Source organism: Halichoerus grypus, chromosome 9 (genome assembly GCF_964656455.1).
Source record: "Halichoerus grypus chromosome 9, mHalGry1.hap1.1, whole genome shotgun sequence".
Lineage (NCBI taxonomy): Eukaryota > Metazoa > Chordata > Mammalia > Carnivora > Phocidae > Halichoerus > Halichoerus grypus.
This window is the reverse complement of record NC_135720.1, coordinates 124,427,276-124,450,492: the sequence shown is the minus strand read 5'-3', so window position 1 is coordinate 124,450,492 and position 23,217 is coordinate 124,427,276. Positions and strand designations below refer to the sequence as shown.

General features: G+C 41.0%; 1 long non-coding RNA gene across 4 annotated transcripts in view; it reads right to left on the bottom strand.

Moving 5' to 3' along the window:
• Window positions 1–22,197, bottom strand: part of LOC144379110 (uncharacterized) — a 162,182-nt gene extending 139,985 nt beyond the window's left edge. For all 4 annotated transcript variants that reach the window (XR_013441383.1, XR_013441380.1, XR_013441382.1 and 1 more), the window contains exons 1-2: window positions 22,045–22,197; window positions 21,750–21,844 (exon numbers count right to left, since the gene is read on the bottom strand). This is a non-coding gene — a long non-coding RNA (uncharacterized LOC144379110). The remainder of the gene's footprint in view (window positions 1–21,749; window positions 21,845–22,044) is intronic.
• Between the last annotated feature and the right edge of the window lie 1,020 nt (window positions 22,198–23,217).

The window sequence follows — 23,217 nt, the reverse complement described above, 5'->3', positions numbered from 1 at the left end:
TTTTTCCTTTTTTCTTTTTTTTTGAATTTTTCTTTTTCCCTTTTTCAACCAACATCTTATCAATCCCTTTTTTAAAAAAAAACATTTTTATTTTTCATTTAAAGTCATATTCTATCCCTTCATAGTAGTTACCCGTATTTTTGGCATATATATATAAGTTGTTCTCTCTTTAAAATCTTGAGATAGTTTCTTCTAACAGATCAAAATATACTCTAAATCTCTAGTGTATGGTTTTTTTCTACTCCCCTGCCTGATCACATTCTCTCCCTTTTTTCTTTCTTTCTTTTTTTTTTTTTTAATCCTCTTCTTTCTTTTTTCAAACAACTTATCAAATCCTTTTTTAAAATTTTTTATAATTTCCATCTTTACAGTCATATTCCATCCCTTCATCATATCAACCCTTATTTTTGTACATATATAAGTTTTTCTTTCTTTAAAATTTTGGGAGGGACTTTCTTTTAACAGACCAAAATACACCCAAAATCTAGTGTGTGGCACTGATCTATAATCCAGCCTGATCATATTTGATCACATTCTGTTTTTGTTTTGTTTTGTTTTGTTCTGCTTTTGTTTGTTTTTATCTTTATCTTTTTCTTTTTTCTTTTTTTCTTTCCTTTTCTTTTTTCTCTCTTTCCCTTTCTTTTCCCACTGCTTCAGGTCTTTTCTGATTTGTTTAGAGTATATTTTCTGGGGACGTTGTTACCCTGCTAGCATTTTGTTCTCTCATTCATCTATTCTCCTCTGCACAAAATGACAAGACGGAAAAAATCACCTCAACAAAAAGAACAAGAGGTAGTACCGACTGCCAAGGACCTACTCAATACGGACATTAGTACGATGTCAGATCTAGAGTTCAGAATCATCACTTTAAAGATACTAGCTGGGCTTGAAAAAAACATGGAAGTTATTAGAGAAACCCTTTCTGGAGAAGTAAAAGAACTAAAATCGAACCAAGTAGAAATCAAAAAGGCTATTAATGAGGTGCAATCAAATATGGGGGCACTAACTGCTAGGATAAATGAGGCAGAAGAAAGAATCAGTGAGATAGAAGACCAAATGATGGAAAATAAAGAAGCTGAGAAAAAGAGAGATAAACAACTACTGGATCACGAGGGCAGAATTCGAGAAATAAACGATACCATAAGACGAAACAACATTAGAATAATTGGGATCCCAGAAGAAGAAGAAAGAGAGAGAGGTGCAGAAGGTATAATGGAGCAAATTATAGCAGAGAACTTCCCTAATTTGGGGAAGGAAACAGGCATCAAAATCCAGGAAGCACAGAGAACCCCTCTCAAAATCAATAAAAATAGGTCAACACCCCGACATCTAATAGTAAAACTTACGAGTCTCAGAGACAAAGAGAAAATCCTGAAAGCAGCTCGGGAGAAGAGATATGTAACCTACAATGGTAGAAACATTAGATTGGCAACAGACTTATCCACAGAGACCTGGCAGGCCAGAAAGGACTGGCAGGACATATTCAGAGCACTAAATGAGAAAAATATGCAGCCAAGAATACTATATCCAGCTAGGCTGTCATTGAAAATTGAAGGAGAGATAAAAAGCTTCCAGGACAAACAAAAACTAAAGGAATTTGCAAACACGAAACCAGCCCTACAACAAATATTGAAAGGGGTCCTCTAAGCAAAGAGAGAGCCTAAAAGCAACATAGACCAGAAAGGAACACAAACAATATACAGTAACAGTCACTTTACAGGCAATACAATGGCACTGAACTCCTATCTTTCAATAGTTACCCTGAATGTAAATGGGCTAAATGCCCCAATCAAAAGACACAGGCTATCAGATTGGATTAAAAAACAAGACCCATCGATATGCTGTCTGCAAGAGACTCATTTTAGACCCAAAGACACCCCCAGATTGAAAGTGAGGGGGTGGAAAACCATTTACCATGCTAATGGACACCAAAAGAAAGCTGGGGTGGCAATCCTTATATCAGACAAATTAGATTTTAAACCAAAGACTGTAATAAGAGATGAGGAAGGACACTATATCCTACTTAAAGGGTCTATCCAACAAGAAGATCTAACAATTGTAAATATCTATGCCCCTAACATGGGAGCAGCCAATTATATAAGGCAATTAATAACAAAAGCAAAGAAACACATCGACAACAATACAATAATAGTGGGGGACTTTAACACCCCCCTCACTGAAATGGACAGATCGTCTAAGCAAAAGATCAACAAGGAAATAAAGACTTTAAATGACACACTGGACCAAATGGACTTCACAGACATATTCAGAACATTCCATCCCAAAGCAACAGAATACACATTCTTCTCTAGTGCCCATGGAACATTCTCCAGAATAGATCACATCCTAGGTCATAAATCAGGTCTCAACCGGTACCAGAAGATTGGGATCATCCCCTGCCTATTTTCAGACCACAATGCTTTGAAACTAGAACTCAATCACAAGAGGAAAGTCAGAAAGAACTCAAATACATGGAGGCTAAAGAGCATCCTACTGAAGAATGAATGGGTCAACCAGGAAATTAAAGAAGAATTAAAAAAATTCATGGAAACCAATGAAAATGAAAACACAACTATTCAAAATCTTTGGGATACAGCAAAGGCAGTCCTAAGAGGAAAGTATATAGCAATACAAGCCTTTCTCAAGAAACAAGAAAGGTCTCAAGTACACAACCTAACCCTACACCTAAAGGAGCTGGAGAAAGAACAGCAAATAAAGCCTAAACCCAGCAGGAGAAGAGAAATAATAAAGATCAGAGCAGAAATCAATGAAATAGAAACCAAAAGAACAGTAGAACAGATCAACGAAACTAGGAGCTGGTTCTTTGAAAGAATTAACAAGATTGATAAGCCCCTGGCCAGACTTATCAAAAAGAAAAGAGAAATGACCCAAATCAACAAAATCATGAATGAAAGAGGAGAAATCACAACCAACACCAAGGAAATACAAACAATTATAAGAACATATTATGAGCAACTCTATGCCAGCAAATTAGATAACCTGGAAGTAATGGATGATTTCCTAGAGATGTATCAACTACCAAAACTGAACCAGGAAGAAACAGAACACCTGAACAGACCTATAACCACTAAGGAAATAGAAGCAGTCATCAAAAATCTCCCAAAACACAAAAGCCCAGGGCCAGATGGCTTCCCAGGGGAATTCTACCAAACATTTCAAGAAGAATTAATACCTATCCTTCTGAAACTGTTCCAAAAAATAGAAATGGAAGGAAAACTTCCAAACTCATTTTATGAGGCCAGCATTACCTTGATCCCAAAACCAGACAAAGACCCCATCAAAAAGGAGAATTACAGACCAATATCCCTGATGAACATGGATGCAAAAATTCTCACCAAAATACTAGCCAATAGGATCCAACAGTACATTAAAAGGATTATTCACCACGACCAAGTCGGATTTATCCCTGGGCTGCAAGGTTGGTTCAACATCCGCAAATCAATCAACGTGATACAATACATTAACAAAAGAAAAAACAAGAATCACATGATCCTCTCAATAGATGCAGAAAAAGCATTTGACAAAGTACAGCATCCTTTCTTGATCAAAACTCTTCAGAGTATAGGGATAGAGGGTACATACCTCAATATCATAAAAGCCATCTATGAAAAACCTACAGCGAATATCATTCTCAATGGGGAAAAACTGAGAGCTTTCCCCCTAAGGTCAGGAACGCGGCAGGGATGTCCACTATCACCACTGCTATTCAACATAGTATTGGAAGTCCTAGCCACAGCAATCAGACAACAAAAAGAAATCAAAGGCATCCAAATTGGCAAAGAAGAAGTCAAACTCTCACTCTTTGCAGATGATATGATACTTTATGTGGAAAATCCCAAAGACTCCACCCCAAAACTGCTAGAACTCATACAGGAATTCAGTCAAGTGGCAGGATATAAAATCAATGCACAGAAGTCAGTGGCATTCCTATACACCAACAACAAGTCAGAAGAAAGAGAAATTAAGGAGTCGATCCCATTTACAATTGCACCCAAAACCATAAGATACCTAGGAATAAATCTAACCAAAGAGGCAAAGGATCTGTACTCAGAAAACTATAAAATACTCATGAAAGAAATTGAGGAAGACACAAAGAAATGGAAAAACGTTCCATGCTCATGGATTGGAAGAACAAATATTGTGAAGATGTCAATCCTACCTAGAGCAATCTACACATTCAATGCAATCCCCATCAAAATACCATCCACTTTCTTCAAAGAAATGGAACAAATAGTCCTAAAATTTGTATGGAACCAGAAAAGACCCCGCATAGCCAGAGGAATGTGGAAAAAGAAAAGCAAAGCTGGCGGCATCACAATTCCAGACTTCCAGCTCTACTACAAAGCTGTCATCATCAAGACAGTATGGTACTGGCACAAAAACAGACACATAGATCAATGGAACAGAATAGAGAGCCCAGAAATGGACCCTCAACTCTATGGTCAACTCATCTTCGACAAAGCAGGAAAGAATGTCCAATGGAAAAAAGACAGTCTCTTCAACAAATGGTGTTGGGAAAATTGGACAGCCACATGCAGAAGAATGAAACTGGACCATTTCCTTACACCACACACAAAAATAGACTCCAAATGGTTGAAAGACCTCAATGTGAGACAGGAGTCCATCAAAATCCTAAAGGAGAACACAGGCAGCAACCTCTTCGACCTCAGCCGCAGCAACTTCTTCCTAGAAACATCGCCAAAGGCAAGGGAAGCAAGGGCAAAAATGAACTATTGGGACTTCATCAAGATAAAAAGCTTTTGCAAAGCAAAGGAAACAGTCAACAAAACCAAAAGACAACTGACAGAATGGGAGAAGATATTTGCAAATGACATATCAGATAAAGGGCTAGTATCCAAAATCTATAAAGAACTCATCAAACTCAACACCAAAAGAACAAAGAATCCAATCAAGAAATGGGCAGAAGACATGAACAGACATTTCTCCAAAGAAGACATCCAAATGGCCAACAGACACATGAAAAAGTGTTCAATATCGCTCGGCATCAGGGAAATCCAAATCAAAACCTCAATGAGATACCACCTCACACCAGTCAGAATGGCTAAAATTAACAAGTCAGGAAATGACAGATGTTGGCGGGGATGCGGAGAAAGGGGAACCCTCCTACACTGTTGGTGGGAATGCAAGCTGGTGCAGCCACTCTGGAAAACAGTATGGAGGTTCCTCAAAAAGTTGAAAATAGAGCTACCATATGATCCAGCAATTGCACTACTGGGTATTTACCCCAAAGATACAAAAGTAGGGACCCGAAAGGCTACGTGCACCCCGATGTTTATAGCAGCAATGTCCACAATAGCCCAACTGTGGAAAGAGCCAAGATGTCCATCAACAGATGAATGGATAAAGAAGATGTGGTATATATATACAATGGAATATTATGCAGCCATCAAAAGGAATAAGATCTTGCCATTTGCAACGACGTGGAAGGAACTGGAGGGTATTATGCTGAGCGAAATAAGTCAAACAGAGAAAGACATGTATCATATGACCTCACTGATATGAGGAATTCTTAATCTCAGGAAACAAACTGAGGGTTGCTGGAGTGGGGGGTGGGGTGGGAGGGATGGGGTGACTGGGTGATGGACAATGGGGAGGGTATGTGTTCTGGTAAGCGCTGTGAATTGTGCAGGACTGTTGAATCTCAGATCTGTACCTCTGAAACAAATAATGCAATATATGTTAAGAAAGAAAAAAAGAAGAAGAAGAATGTAGCAGGAGGGGAAGAATGAAGGGGGGGAAATCGGAGGGGGAGAAGAACCATGAGAGACGATGGACTCTGAAAAACAAACTGAGGGTTCTAGAGGGGAGGGGGTTGGGAGGATGGGTTAGCCTGGTGATGGGTATTGAGGAGGGCACGTTCTGCATGGAGCACTGGGTGTTATGCACAAACAATGAATCATGGAACACTATATCTAAAACTAATGATGTAATGTATGGGGATTAACATAACAATAAAAAAAAATTAAAAAAAAAATAAATGAAGGAAAATACATATTAATACATTTCTCTGTTTCAACTTCTAATACGGTAAACATTTACAGATAAACTTCACATAAACTAAAACTCTTCGGGGCTCTCAATAATTGTAAAAGCTCCCTGGGTGATTTCAGTGGACAGCCAGGGTTGAGAACTGCTGCCCCAGAGCATGTTACTCCAGGTGGGTGGGGGCTGTGGCCCAGGCGGGCAGAACCAGGTGAGGCCTACAGAAACAGGGGCCTCAGGAACATGCAGAGGTCTCCACCTCCCTGAACCATTATGTTCTACACTCACCATCATAGTAATGATGGCAATGACATTTCAAAGACCTAAGAAACACTTTGGATAACATGGGCTTTATATAACTTTATATTTTTATTACTGTAAAATGTTAACCCAACTAGTTGGAACACAGTTCTAAAGAGGTCAGTGTTCTAAAATCCATCCCTGGTTGGGCAAATTGATTTTAACCAATTCCCTTAGCACAAGCTTGTAGCACTGAGACAATCTTAGAGTAAAATTTCAGGCTTCTGTTTACAAGAAGACAAATAGAGTCCATACCCATTTCTGAAACTGATAAGTAAATGTATCTCTACTGCTAAAACCCTGGACCAGGCCACCATCATTGCCTGCCTGGGCTACTACAGTAATTTACAACTGATCTTCTTTTGATTATTTTCCATGGAGAAGTCATTTTTTTTTTGCTTTAAAAACATAAACCTTGATGTCATTTTCTTAATTATAAGCCTCTTTTGGGGAATAATAATAATGCTTTCTTTTTTTTTTTTATTACCAAGGAAATAAGCTTTGTCCTGGTCTGCTCAAGACACCCAACTCTTGAGAAGATGTTAGGACTTCTGTAACAATAGAAGGAAACATGGGGACTGAGGACGGGAAGAAAGCCAATATGGGTGACATTAATGAGCAGGCTAGCCTGTGGGCACCTTGGGCTTGACTCCACTGAAGGACCTCTAGAAGACTATATATAATCTGCTTCAGTTTGTCCCATCTGAGGGTGGGCTGAATTGGTTATTTATTTAACCAACACACAACTGACATTAGCTGAGGTCTCCTTTTGAGGAAACTAACTTTTCAGCACTTCAGGCCAGTCCTGAACATAGACCAGACAAGCTTCTGTGACTAGATATTGAGGGCTCAGGAAGAGTCACAAGGCTTTAGCACAAAGCCACCTGTGTGTAAGGGAACAGTGAATGTCAATAGGAGTCCTTGGATGCAGCATCAACACATGCACTACTGTGATCAGCTTCTGGCCCATTTAAGTTTATTCTGGTAACTAAATCTTCAAGGTAGAACTAATACTTTAAGGTATATTTCCTTTAAAATACAGCAAAACAAATTTCAATAGGAGGATTAGTAGGACAAACCACAGTTTCTGCTGCTACAGCTGGTCCTAAGGGACATAATATTCATTTCCCTCTTCCACTATCCACTTTAGATCTCCTTCACCCTCATTCAACACTTCTGCTAGCTTAGTTTGCTTATGCAATGGGTAATCTAGACATTTACCCTTGAGAGGTTTGAACCACTAATTATTGTGCCTTAGTCATGCCATGGTTGCTACAACTGTCCATTTATGGTTATCACTAGGCACAGAAGCACAAAAAAGTCATCCCTGAGTTCTTGATATACCCCTCTCCACCCTCTTTATCTAGCAGCAACCAGAGGTCTTGATGACAATCAAGGTTGGTTTTGTCCACCAATATAATTCCTTTCTTTTCCTGCTTGTACATTGGCAGTAGGAGGCCAAAATGATAGCTTTGTATTTAAAGGGCTTAATGGAAGTCTTGCTGTAAACTCGGTTCTCCGCATGGAAACCAGAACCTCTAATCAAAATGAATCTGAAAGCATAGGGTTAGGAAGCAGGCATTTCCCAAGTGGGCCACTGTGAGTGATTATATGAGAACTCATTCCTTCCTAACTGTTGGCTCCTAGGCTCATGTAGTCTAGCTATCATGGATAATGTATCCTACAATGGCCATATAATGGTTCAAAGCATATATTGTATCCCAAATGACCATGCTCCACTCTAGTCCTATGAAGTGTTTCAGCTGTGCCAGGCTCATGCTTCAGCTGTGCCTTCAAAAGGCCACTCATCATTCTATCAGCCTGGGAGCTTCTAGGTGATGTGACATAGTGTAGAAATGATAGCTCCTACAGTCACATGTCCATTTTCACCCTTACTTTGCTGCCCGGGGGTGACTGAGTGGCACAGCTGCTGATAGTGACCCCAAGACTCATTGTGTTCATTCCCACAGGTCCTTCTAATATCTTCTTTTCCACAACTCCTTTCCTCTGCCTATCAAACTTATGCATCTTGATCTCTGTCCTGGCCAGGCCATTAATCAATGTCCGAGGAGCTGTGTGGAGCCTTACTTAGTCCCACTTCCCTTTCCACACAAATGTGATGTCCAAGTGTGTGTATGGGGCTCTGTCACTGAAGGTATTTCCCCTCTCCACTCTACACCAGTGTAGCTCCTCAGTAGGGCTATAGTCTGTAAGTAATCCATGTTTTAGCTCACATAGTTGTGAAGTGAGGGAAAGGCATTTGTGCAATGGAGATATGTAGCATTAGTATCTAGACATGTTCGTGTAACTTGCCTGTGCTTTTCAGACCTGCTTAGGCTCAATCCCAAATGTACAATTTTCACTGAATGATAGATTACTGCAGAGCCTCACCAATCCTATAATTTGTTGGCTCTGGTAAATCCCTATTCATGATGGGTAGCTCCAGTCATGTGATAATCTCTTGCTGCTCCATAGTCAGGCACTCAATCTCTATCTGGACTCAACAGTAGGCCAAGAGCCGCTTTTTGAATAGTGAATAGTTCTTTGATACAGATGGCATTATCTTGCTCTCAAACCCTTGGGTTCTGCACTGTGCCTCTACCACTGAGGTTTGCATGAGATTCCACACACTGTCCTCTTTTACTATAGGTATTTCTATCTCTATTAGGTCCATGGATCATATGAACCAAGTAGTAGGGATGCTCATACTGTAGCCTGAACGTGCTGCAGAGCTATTTCTTGCTCTGCATCCACCCAAAACTTGCAGCTGTCTGAGTTACCCAATAAATAGGATAGAGCAGGATTTCTAAGCATATGATATGATATCTCCAAATTTTAAAGATGCTTACCAAACACTGTTCCTTTTTCTTACTGGTAGGAAATGCAAAGTGTAATAGCATGTCCTTTACCTTAATGAAATGTCCTGACATGTTCCAGACCTTACAGCTCCTAGAAACTTTATTAAATCTCTGTGGTTTTTGTCCCCCCTTGTCTTCCAGTAATGCACACATCTTACAAGAGCATAGGGAACACTTACCATTTCCTGCTACCCAGGTCTGACTAACATGATGCTAATGATATAGTGGACCAGCACAATTTTCTGTGAAATGTCCAGATCATCAAAAATCAGTTGTACTATATTGTAACAGGGCTCAGAAGAAATAAATGTGGCAAATGCATGAAGTTATCTGTTATGGGTTATTGGGAACTGCCTTCGATCCCTTTTTTTGATAGACATAGAAAAGAATGAATTTGCCAGGTCAGTATCCACATACAAAGTACAAGAGGCTATGTTGATCTAGTTCTAAATCTAGTAGAAATATCACATCCAGAACAATTGTAATTGGGGCTATCACTTGGTTAAGTTTATGATATCACCCCATCAGCTCCATGATCCATCTGGTTTTTTCAAGGGCCATATGGTTGAATTAAATGAGGATATGATGAGAACCACCACTTCTGCATGCTTTTAAATCTTTGAGGGTGGCACTAATATCAGACATTCTCTTTGGGATGCAGTATCACTTCTGACTTACTATCTTGGTTGAGGAAAAGGAGGCAATTTAAGGGTCTTCTGCTTGGCCTTGGCCATTATTATGACTCTTACTCTAGAGGTCAAGAAACTAATATGAAGGTTCTGCCAGATGCTATGTATATCCATCCCTATTATGCAATTAGGAACTAAAGAAATGACCACAGGTGGGTCCATAGACCCACTGAACTCACTGTGAGATGGATTTTAACCAGGACTCCATTAATCTCCTGACATCTATGAATCCCAACTATAACAAGGTGTCATAGAGATGTTTGTGGTTTCATGGCACCCATGTCAGCTCAGATCTTAATCTGAAGTTGTCAGAAGGTCCGGGCATTCCCCTTTCCCCATTTTATATGTATTCTGCTAAACAGCATCAATCCTTTGGGAAAGGATTAGAATAACAGCTACTGATTCTTACTGTCATGTTGCAGGGTCTTTCTTCAAGGAGACCTCCCTTCCATACATGCCCTGCTCTGACCCCATCCTTATGTACTCCCAGGCTAGTCTGGGCTTTTTAACATTAGCAGAGGTGGGATCCCAAGAAAGCAAGCAGAATCTCACAGATGCCCATTCTCTGTCAAGGATTATCACATTTTTTTTTTCACTACTGAATCATTCCATATGCATACAACTGGCCTACAATATATCCCTCAATAAAAAAAATAAACCCTCCCTTGGTCTTACTGCCCCCTCCAGTTTGCACCCCATTTGTTGTTCTACTATCTTTCACGGTAGAAGTCTGCTAAATACATTCTCACCCTTTTTTCTACACCTTTTCTCTCTTGATCCCAATTCAAACAAGCATCTGTTCCCACCACTCCAATGAAACTCCTCTTGTCCGGATCCCCACCATCCATCAGATGGCCAAATCCTATGGTCATATCTCCATTCACACTTCCGCATTGGTGCTTGGTTCCTGTCCCCTGGCACTCACCATTCCCTTGTACACAGAAGTCCTTTTCTGTAACCACCTGTGATTCTCTCTCAAAGAAGCAAGCTTGGTTACCTAAAGGAAGGCTGGAAGTCCCAGGGTGTCAATGTCTCCAGCAGCAGCCCTCAGCCAATGATATGGGAGCTGGTACATACATGCCCTATCTTCTCTCCCCTCTGAAGGGACGATTCTGACACAAGTTCTGTACAGGTTCCCAGAGGCTTCCAGTGGGATTGAGCTCAGTTTTCTGCAGTGAGAACCTTCTTATGAACAAACCCTGCATAGACTCTCCTCCCTCCCTGTCTTACTTCCCTACTCCTTTCCTGGTGCTCCTTAGAATCACCTCTTGAATCAACTGCTTGCGATCAATTCTTTATCTCAAGATCTGCTTCTAGTGTGTGTGGGGGGGTCCGACTCTGGTAGATTCATGGCAAAAATGGCTGCAATTTTTTCTTCACTGTATCTCCTTTGCAACATGACTTTGCAGCTTCTGTCATCAAGAGATAAACACTATTTCCCTACTCTTTGAACCTGGGCTGATCTTGTAAGTCATTTTACCCTGTGGAATGCATCAGAAGTGACAATGTTCCAGTTCTGAACTTAGACCTAAATGATCATTACATGCTTTAGCTTCTATTGGTTTACCATAATATAAGGCCTATAAGAGCAGGGGTTATGTCTATCTTATTTAAATGATTAGTCATATTCTCACTGCTGAGAACTAGGCTGGACACAAGTATAGAGGGGCCACACTATACACATGAGTGAAGAATCAAATATATACACACACTGTAGGCTCAACCACTTCTAATTGGGAAATTTTCACTTTTCAAGTTGCGATCCTAGAAAAAGCAGTTTCAGTGGATTGGTAGCAAGCCTGTTGGAAGTGAAAGAAAGGAAACAACCAGAAGGATTTTGCCAACTAATACAGCAGGTCACTCCCTTAACCCCATTCAGTTCTACCTCCAGCTCAAATTCTGCTTGTTTCCTGTTCCAATTCCCAACTCCCCCCACCATGTCCTCAACAAACAGTTCAAGTTCTGACACAGGTGAAATAAATTCAGTAACCTGACTGATTGATCTATTGATTGCCTCTGGTTCTTTTTTCTGGTTACTATGTTTATTAGCTTTCCTTAGCAGCAATTCCCTGCCTGCCTCTCAAGGGTAGTGGTACAAAAGGGAGAACCAATCTTTCCTGCAGCTAGCGTGCCTGTGAACTCTCTGTGGGCGTGTGACATTACAAAAATAGAAGTGGCAGAGCAGTACTCTCAGTTACTTGGGATTGCAAAGAGGGAGATGTGAAATTTGCTTTTGCAGCTGTTCTTTACAAAATGGCTCCCACTGAATAATGAGTGTCTTGCGTTTTATTTAAAATTTTATTCAACCCATATTAGTTTCCAAATAACAAGGTCAAGTTTGTCGGCTTTGGCAAACTTGGCTGCAGGGTTGGCCACCACTTACTGGCACGTGAGCTGACACCTGTCCTCCTGTTGACTGCTTCATCAGTTATAGGGACCGTACCTGAGTATAATGTTGGAATGATTGACATTTAGTTCTAAACACTATTTTGATTTTCAAGTCCAGTATTTCCCAATTTAACTCCTGTTTGAAATGACTCACTGGTGGTTCAGTGGAATTTAGCTTCTGATTCTGGTGTAGTAGTCAGTATTTGCTATCAGTTCAGGACTCAGCAAAGTGTTGCTTTTTAATTTGAGTAGGGTTCATAGTTCAAATCTAAATATTAGTACTGAAATTGCTTTGCTTAATTATGTGATAGCCAAATAGCTAGTAACCATGTACAAGAAGCTTGGTGTAATGTTTATTGCATCTTGGGATGAATGCTGTTAATTCTTGATTGTGTAGATATGGATTATAAATGTCATCTAATGCTCCCTTTCCAGATTCTGGGCAATAATCTATATTAGAAAAACAAAGTTCACAGTATTTGAGTTACTGAATATACACAAAGTCTTCTTGCCCAGTATACGTATTTTGTGACATTTATTACAGTTCACAAGTAGCTTGAACATTGCTTGATCTAACTGAAGCATAAAGGAGGTAACTCGGTATAGGTAGGGAATGCAACCTTGGATTCCAATACCAGTCCCTGTGCTGACCAGCTATGTGCTCTTGGACAAGTTATCTTCCACTCTGAGCAAGTTTCAGTCTGCTCATCTTTACATGGAGCATAATCCAAATACGGCCCTTTATATTTTTCAGGATTACTGTGAACTAGGGCAGGGACTGTGTCCAATTCAATTTGTAGCCACATTGCTACAAACACTATGTTGTTGTTTAATAAAAATATAGAATGTTAAATGAACATGAAGATACCTCAAAAACTGTAAAGCAAAACACATCTAAATGGAATTGTATAAACTGTTTAATTATCTAAGTCCTTCTTTTTCTTCCTCTTCTCCTTCTCCATGGTATGACATAGAATGAAAAAGTGTTTTTCCCGAGAAGTTTAAGGGTTTTTTCCCCTGATGTCCAGCACTAGTGCAACTCATGGTTAGTACAACTCACAAAGCTGGCTCTTAATTGTTTATTCATTCGCTCATTCATTAACTCACCTGTACATTTCTGAGCACCTGTAGGGTATGTGGTTGGTTTTATGGCTGATGTTGAGAGACCAAGCTGTGGTCCACATCTGTGAACAGGTTTGTTTTGGAGATAGATACAGGAGAGCCACTTAACTTTGGTAATGCACCATAGCCTGGCTATCTAATCAGATCAAGAAAAAATGAAATAGGAATTCCTTCCCTTGACCCATATGTCCTGCAATAGTAGGAAGTCAGGAAAAGGGAGTAAATTTTTCTGTTTCCATGGAAACAGACCTGATCAGAAAGGCAAGAGATATGCATAGCAACTACCTAGATGGTAGAATATGGTTCTCCTGCATGTTGCTATGGAAGGCAAGAGGCACCAGCTAGTGGCTGGATGCTGAAGAGAGGAAAAGAATAAATGTTTGGAATTGTTTTGTTCATAAGACAATGAGATGTGATTGAATACTTGTAGAAACATTATTGGTTTGGTGAGGGGTAAAGAATTTTGATTTTTTTTTTTCAAATAACTCTATCCACAAAAAGACACAAATCTACAAATGATATCAGAGACACTAAAAGTCTTATGGAGTATGCTGCCCTTGACATCCATAGAATTGGAGAGATGTTCAAGGATAGCTGACAAGAGGATGGAAAGGGCGACTTCCTGAGGATGAAAATAATGACACCAAAGCAAGAAGTGGCAGATACTGGGCACTTTCTAGGTGCCAGAGACTGTGCTAATTGCTGACATGCATTATCTCTTTTAACCCTCAGCACAAATGTGCGAGGCATACAAAGCCTACAAAGATGAGGAAAATGAGACCCAGCAAGAGGAATATTGTAATAAAGGAGTGTGTAAGGGAGACCACCCATGCCTGGGCTTCCTTCCCTGCATCTTATTGTACAGGAGCCATCACCAGGCCAGCAGCTACTATGAAGATGCGCAGTTCTACTTTGGGGAATGGAATTCCTGTGGTTATTTTATGTTGACAGTCTCTTCAAAGAAAGCAGGAAATGCACACATTAGAGATAAGTCCAGAATTCCATTCATTCATTTGCTCCAGAAATATTTATTGAGGACCTAGTGTGTATTGAAAATCTAGAAATGAAAGATGCGGCCTCCACCATCACGGGATTCATAGAGGGGAGCAGCTCAGAAAATCAGTGTTACATGTGTGCTTTAATAGAGGCAGGCTCTGGGTGCCATCAGCGTGCCCAGGAGGAGCATGCAGTCTTGAATTAGGCAGATGGGGAGGAAAATACCAGGAAGTGCTTGCAAGAGAAGTCAGTGCTCCTGTTAAATCTTAGGTAATAAGTAGGAGTAAGCCAGGATGATTCAAAGGGTAGCTGTGGATCATCCCTGGGGAAATAGCCAATAGGCAATCAGAGTTTGCCGGTTTCAAAACATTTCAGTCATTTGATGATGAACAGAACTGAAATAGGACCAGTGCACAGGTGTGGAGCTTCAGGCCACACAGTCCTCCTAAGGGCTGAGGTGAGACCCTTACATTTCAGTAAGATTTTTATTGCTTACAAACTTACACCATCATCTCATTCAATCCTTTTCAAGACAGACATTATTATCCTCATTTTACAGACAAAGATGTTGTATGATTTTCCTAAGTTTGCACAGCTCTTACAGATGGGGCTACAGTTCCAACTCCCCCCTCCACCCCAACTCCAGGGACCTTTCTCTGTACCTCCCTCCAACTGGAGTGTAAGTTTGCCAAGAAGCTCCAGGCTTCTGAAATATGCTCTGAGGACAAAGGATGCTATACCAGATATGAGTGGCTATGGATGGCTGCTGGGCAGGAGGAGCTGGGACAGATCAGGGGTTGGGGGGTGGGGGACAAGCTTGGAGAGCCTGAAGAGGAGGCCAGCAGCGACAGGAACAAGAAGGTGGGGATGGGCCCAGCGTGTAAGATGTCAGAGGGTCAGCCAAAAGGTGCTAGTGGCAGGGTTGCATAGCTTTAGATCAAATGCTAAAAGTTTGGGTTCATTACCCCTGTTGGCCCATAGGTGTTAATGACTCCTCCAGATCTTATCAGCTGCCACCCCCCACCCCACTAGCCAGGTTGCGTTCTCCTCTGCTGACCAGTCAGAATAAACCTTACCTGTAAACAATGAGACTAGCTTTGACCTTGCCAAGGTGCTAGGAATTAGCCTTGCCCACACACCCCCAACGCAGCTCTCCTCACTCAGTGTCATGATTACCTCTTACTTGTTTTCACTCCTTAAATTCTCCAAGTCCAGTACCTGGCATGTTGCAGGCAAGTAAATATTAGATGAATTAATGAAAGGAACACAGGTCATGCTGAATTGTACCCCTGGCTAAGATAGGAACAGAGAAATCCAGGTTCGTATATTGATTCTGCTTAATTTAATAAATATGTATTAGCAAATTCTTGGTGTTGAAGACTCAGGGGAGTAGACACATGGTCCCTAACTTCTGCGAGCATCCAGTATGGGTCCTGTCTATACCAATTGAACAGGTTTGCAAACAACTGGCCTTTGGGTGTTCCAATTGTCCTTAAGTGACTGGAAAATTAAGAAATGCTATCTTGCAGGGAAACAACACACACCAAGAGTAGATAATTGTCTTCTGGATGTGCAGCCCAACACAAATGTAATACCATCAAGCTGAGTGCCAGCTAACCCCTAGGAAAGACACTCACTGATAATTAAGGAGTTCACTGACAATGGCTTACAGTCTGATCCCTTAAGGGATAGCTTTCAAAAGATCCCTCAGAAAACTGAAAAAAAAAAAAAATCTTTAAGAACCAAACAATGAAGTGTAATTATAGACTGTATATTTGAGAATTTTAGGTGGGAAATATTCTCTATAGTCCTCTAAGTCAAATATCCTCTAAGTCATTCTGCCAAAGGGGCTGCCCAGCTAACAGCTTACTAATCCAGAGATTGGTGATGACCAAAATTAAAGCTAATCTCTTGCTGGAATCTTCAGAGGTCATGGTTCTAGGAAGGAGAGTTATTTCACATCCTTATTTAGAAAACTCAGGCAGAAGAGCACAAGGAGTCAAGGGCAAGTCTTTAGCGGGACCTCATTCTGCAGGGAGAGGGTGGTAAGGCTGCCAGAAACTCCTCTCCTAGGAGAATGTTGGTGCTTCTCTGGCTTCTTTGTTCTGGGTTCAGCAATACATCCCAGACCTGGTTCTCTGTTTTGTAACAAGATACTTATTTTCTCCTCTTTGAAGCCACCAGTGCGTCTTTTTTTCTTTGACTGGCTGTGTATTCTCTCTGCAGTGAAGTGGGAGCAGCCCTGCTGGGGACTCCCTTGCCCTGCCTCCCAGATGCAGGAGGTGGTACAGAGACATCCCAAGGCAGGATGCAGCCTCTGCCCTCCACTGAGCTTCCTCCCCCTCCAGTCAGCTCCAGCTAGATATTTTATGATGGTGCTGTGAAGGGAATGCTTTACAAAACTCTCAGAGGTGCCAAGGAGCTGTGGAAAAGCTGGTAAAGAGACTAAGGGGAGATTTGAGTGCTGCCTGCGGGGATTTGGAGGGTTGCCATGTGGAAGGGGGAGCAGGGCAGGAAGAGAGGATTCCTGGATGGGTAGGCAAAGACAGAGCCTCAGTATCATCTCGTCCAACTGCCTCATTGGACCAATGAAACTACTGAGGTGAGGTCATTTCCCCAGGATAGACATGATAGAAAAGCTAAATATCCTTTTAAATAGGGTGCTACTCTGCAATGGAATGGCTACCCCGTGGAACAAAGAACTCCTCTTCATTGCCAAAATATGAACAGGGGTTAAATGTCACTCAGAGAAGGTATGATGGTTATTTTTATGTGTCCACTTGACTGGGTCACGGGGTGCTCAGGTATTTGGTCAATATTATTCTGGGTATGTCAGTGAAGGTGTTTCTGGATGAGATTAACATTTGAATCTGTAGACTAAGTAAAACAGAATGCCCGCCACAGTGTGAGTGAGCCTCATCCAATCTGTTGAAGGCCTGAATAGACAAAAAGACTGCTCTCCCCTGGGTAAGATGGAATTCTTCCTGCTTGACTGCCTTTAAGCTGCAACATCTGTCTTCTGCCCGAAGACTGGAACTTCTGCCATCAGCTCTCCTGGTCCTCAGGCTTTTGGATTCAGACTGTAGCCGACCATTAGCTCTCCTAAGTCTCCAGTTCACTGACGGAATTAGCTTACATGTCTTTATCTCATTTCTTTATTATTAACGAGGAGAAGTTTATTCATTAAGTTGACACAGAAATTCATATTTGACCAAAATTAGCTTCTCCTTTGCCTGTGATGGTGTTAGTTAACAACATCCTTAGGAGCTTTCTAGGTGAAATCTGAAACTATGTTCAGTGTGGGGAGGGCAGGGAGAGAACAAAGAGGCTGGCCATTCCAGGTGGGCCAGTGGCAGGTTTAATAAGCAAGGGAATTTACATATGAGGCTCGTCTTGGGCGGCTGCAAGATGAGTAGATCTCTGCACCAGCCTGCCAAATGTTAAAAGTTTGCATAGAGGCCTTAACTGGGTTCAGTCATGTATAGCATCTAGATGGTCTCAACACTACATAACTATCTCGAGGTTATCTCCTTGGGGTAGTTTCTGGGAATGGAAAAGGCAAGCAAAATGCACATTCCAAGGACAGGTGAGAGGGTGAGGAGCCTCAATTGCTGGCATCCAGCTCACAGGTCAACTGGTGGTCATGTCTTCTCCATGACCTCCCCCAACAGTTGGCTCATACACTAGGCCTATGCCTTGGGTCTACACAAGTCTCACTGACTAACTTTGATTGGCCCCATTTTGGCTGATAACAAGCTACACTATATATCTCTCATTCACAATCCCAAGTGCTTATGCATCATTATTGAGAAGCTGGGTGATTGAATAAATGGTTAAATCAGCACTGAAACAGGGAAATCTGAGGGAAGGCTTGCCTGGAGGATAAAATGAGGAGCTTAAACTTAGTAATTTAGTGATTGAAGAGACAATGAGATTTCCAATTGGAAATATCCAGCAGGGAATTGGAAATACGGGTCTGGCAAGAAGTGTCAGAACTTTAGGCACTTTCCCCATAGAGAAGTGAAGGTTGAGACCAAATGATGAATGAAATATCAGAGGGAGGGGCACTGGGTGGCTTAAGTGTCCAATTCTTGAGTTTAGCTCAGGTCATGATCTCAGAGTCCTGGGATTGAACCCCACATTGGGCTCTTCACCTAGTAGGGAGTCTGCTTGAGACTTCCTCTCTCCCTCTTCCTTTGTCCTTCCCCCTGCTCACCCATGTATGCACTTTTTCTCTCTCTCTCTCCCTCTCAAATAAATAAATACATCTTTTAAAAAAAAAAGAAATATCAGAGGGAGAGAGCAGTGAGAGATGGGCCAGGGCTTAACCATAGGGAACACACACATTTACGGAGAGAAATAGTCTTCATCTCAACACATCATTCTTTGAGTGCTTATTATGTGCCAAGTGCTGTGTTAAATGTGGGATTCAGGGGTGCAAAAGATAGTTATAACCTCCACTTTTCATGGAACTTGAGGTCTACACTTACTGAAAAGATCAGGACATGCCAGGGGTGGAAGACAGACCAAAGGCCACTCATTTTAACCCTAATATTACAGCTCAGTGGTAGCACAGCTGTAAGCTGACCCTTCCAGGATGAACAGCAGTCCTTCCCATTTTGGGAAGGCACTAAATCAGACTGTCCTTTGACAATCCTCACACATTTGAGGACAGACATGGTGCCTCCAGACATCACATCATATGGATTTCTAACTCCTCCCTCTGAGAGCTCTTCATGTCAATGCCCATCGTAAAGTACACACACACCCCAGAAGAGTCCACAAAGTTCTAGTTCTAGTCTAACCAGCAAGGAAAAGAAGAAAAATGTCTAACATTAAGCACATAGTGTCTGCCAGACACACACTCCTCTAGATGTTTCATGACTGTTAAATCAATCGTTTTCTCAGTCATCAATGAAAAGTTAGATTCCCTTGTTCTATCTATATCCCAAACTTTTCCTAATATACCCACAACTTCACTTAACATAATTTTCCTTAATAAACTTACAAATATCTTACATTGCTCTTAACCTACTTCTCTTTTTCTCCATCCTCAATTTGGACGTTGTTTTGGAGGCACCAAAGATGAAGATTTTGCAATTGGTTCATTGTTCCAATCTGTTGATTACTTATTGTCCTCATTGTGTAATCCACCACTTTAGGTAAATTTCTCAACTTCACAACATCCAAAAATGTGAATAGCATATTAGCAGGGTCCTTGTCAGAAATACTATTAAATTTTAATAAGAATACATCCCTATATACTCCAATTTAGAGAGTTCTGAGGGCCAAGCTCAGAAATAAAGCTGGGAATACTGGGGATACCTTTTCAAGGAGTGAGATGGTTAGCAGTGCCAAAGGAAGCAGGGAGGTTGATCTGTGAGGTTCGTGGGAAGGTCCTAAGAGTAACTGCAAGAATATGAGTGGCTCAGATGGCTCACACTGCAAGGGGTAAAGGCAAGAACAGGTAAAGATGAAGTGAAGGTAATCTTAGTGCACCAAAGATTTCCTTAAATGTGAACCTAGCCCATTAACTGACTTCCTGCCACATATATCTACAGGCTTCAGACAGAAGCTAGTTCTCTAAGTGTTTTGAATTCTTTGAAAGAATTTCTACTAAATTCAAGTATTCCCAATTAATAAAGGTAGTGTTATTTTTTCATCACCAATTTTATTCTTTTTACAATGAAATCATTTTAAAAAGTAGGGAATGAGGGGAGCCTGGGTGGCTCAGTCAGTTAAGTTTCCAGCTCTTGATTTCAGCTCAGGTCGTGATCTCAGGGTCCTGGGATCGAGCCCTGCATGGGGTACTATGCTCAGCATGGAGTCTGCTTGAGATTCTTTCTCTCCCTCTATCTCTGCCCCTCCCTCTGCTCACATGCTCTCTCTCTCTCAATAAATAAATAAATTCTTTAAAAGAAAAAAAACTAGGTAATGAGACTGAGGGAGCAAGGCAAACTCAATTATCCTCATCTTGGGTTGTTTTTCTAGAATGGGCTCCATTCTTTTATAAAAGAAAAGCAAGCATTTTCAGAATCTAATTTCTTATTTGCTTGCTACTATTCAGCTTATTCATAGTTTTTATTTATGGAGGAAAAACAGTGGAACAAAGAACAGGAAATTTCACCATACTGCAGCAACTGTCAAAATGGTTGTTTTAGCAAGAAACTACACATTCACACTAACCACAATCCCAGTCCTGCCTCTTCATTTCCTTTGCAGAATGATTGGCCAGAAAAGACAAGACAACACTGAGAATAAGGTCAGACTGGGATTCTTTCATATTTTTGAACCTTAAACATCAGCCCTTAATAACAATAATGAAAGTAAATAGGTCAATTATTAAAATAACATTTCTGACCATTTACTATATGATAGTCTCTGTGTTAATAATGGTACATGTTTTTGACTATTTTATTTTCATAACTCCATGAGGTCTCTATGTTTGTTATCTTTATGGGAAAATGAGGGATGGCACTAGACAGTGGACGGACACCAGAGCCCCAGATCTTAATTGTAATGTTATATTATCTGTACTTAATACACCACACTCTCTAAGCATGGAGAACACACCCTCTGCAAAGTATCCAGTGAATAAATAAGGAATAAATGAATGAATGTCAATATCAAGGAAGCAGAATACAGGTTAGAAATAAATTCTATTAATCACACAAGCAAATTATATCTGTGAAATAATAAATAAGTAAATCAGTCACAAACCTGACAAGTATATTACTATGAATCAACCTAATAATAGCAATTAAGACAATAATACAAATGAAACATATCCTGTAACCAGTGATCTTTTGTTATTAGACCAAATCCAAGTGTGTGGCAAAGTCCATAGGGCAAAGAAACAGTTACATTTCACAACCAAAAGACAGCAATAGAATAATTGAAACAGTGGTTATTTAGAACAATCTAGTAGAACTTCCTGCAAAGTTGGAAATGTTATACGTTCCTTGTTCAACAAGGTAGCTGCCAGCCACATGTAGACACTGAGTACTTGATATGTGGCTAGTGTGACTGAGGAACTGGATTTTGATTTTTCTAACTTTAATTAATTTAAATTTAAATTAAAACATGAGGCTAATAGCTACTGTACTGGATAGTGCAGAGACTAAGAATACCATGATTTTTTTTCCCAGAATCATGTTATCCATTAAAAAGCAAAACAACAACAACAAAAAAACACGTTGGCATATTAATTTAGCACCAAATCTGAGCTTAAGAGCCATAGGATTTTTCTCATTCTGGCTAAAAGGAGTAGAACTAAGCTAAAATGCCCAATCCTGAATGAAAAGGGGAAAACATTAGTTCCAGGTTACTCAAACATTATCTGAAACCAAGAAAAGGGAATTAAGACACTGACCTGCTTGCTAGGGCAAGGGTCCCGGGGCCCAGTGGGTGATCACCACCTGGAAATCACTGGGCAGTTGGTACCATTTCACTGCAGATGATCCATAGCTGAAAAGAGATGAACTTGCAAATTCAGATCTTGGCCAGCAGGTCAGACTTTGGGATAATAAAAGGAGTGGTCTCTCTTACTGGCTTTGAGGTGAAGAATGCCAGAAATGCAGATTGTGAGAGAAAAAGAAAGAGGCCCTGGAGAGAAAGAGGGGGTCTTCCTCCTACCAAGTCTCCTCAATAGCCCTTCACTGTTGTACCTGGATTGCTCTGTGCACCTGCTCCTCTGGTTCTAGCTTTGTTCCCTGTTCTTTCTTCACTCCCTTCCTTCTCTGTTGAAGGAATAAAAGTGTTTCTGGCCCAACTCCAAGCTATGTGCTGGACAGGGATGACTGATCTCAAGCAAGTTCCTTTCTTGGGGGGACCCAGAGGAGTCAGCAAGCGTAGTCACTGGGCAGGATGCTGCAGTGAGAGACCTTCAATAAGCTGAAGGCCTGGCATTACTGCAGCAATGATGGATCCAGGAGTGGAGTGGACAGCCTAGGGGCTGATCTGTGTGACACTACCCAAAAGAAATAGAGGCCCAGAGAAAAGAGAGAATTCATCTTTGGGTAGAATGCATGCATTTCTTCACCAAAGTACAAGGCTTGGCAAGCTTGAAATAGGTATCCATTTCCTGATGTTGGTGTTGTGACTCTAAAATTGGACAGACATTGGCTCACAGCTAATCCTAACAAGAAGAGCATTCTGGAAAACTCCTTGGCAGCAAGCAGAAAGATAATTCATTCATTAAATGATGCTAGTGGAATGGTGGAATCCATGACCCTTTCCCAGAGCGAGGGGCCCATCTGGCTGTCTACTACTTCAGGAAAGTCAAGTTTGCAAGTGTGATGCAAACCCATTTTACATGCAAATCCATGCATGTGATTCTCGATTTTCAAATACAAATTTTAGGGCTGAAGGCGTTTTGTCAGCAGAAGCAGCCACAAATAGGTGGTCAAAATATGATTTCTAGGTTCAGAGTCTTTTGAGAAGGCTGAGGGGATGCTGTGATTCCAGGAGCATTGGAAAGGCACCTTTAGTCAAAATACTTCCCAGACATGGGCTAAAATCCCTCTCCTTTCCTTGACACTGCCTGAAATGCCACCAGCTGTGGATCTCTTAGGACCAACTAGCGCTCCTTTGGGGCATCATCATTCTGTCCTCCTTGTATATGACTCAGAATCCACAGAATCTGAGTGTAGGGGTGTCTGCATTTGGGAGGAAGAAAGGCAACTTGGGAGCATGTGGGCCTGGGACCCAGGGATTAGGGGAGATGACAGGACTGGGAAGTGGAAAGACCTCAGTGACAAATTTTCCTACTCAAAAGTTTGTCTCAGGCCAGCCTGCTGTTGAAAATATGACTCTTGGTGAGGCCCAAGGTCTGGATTGAT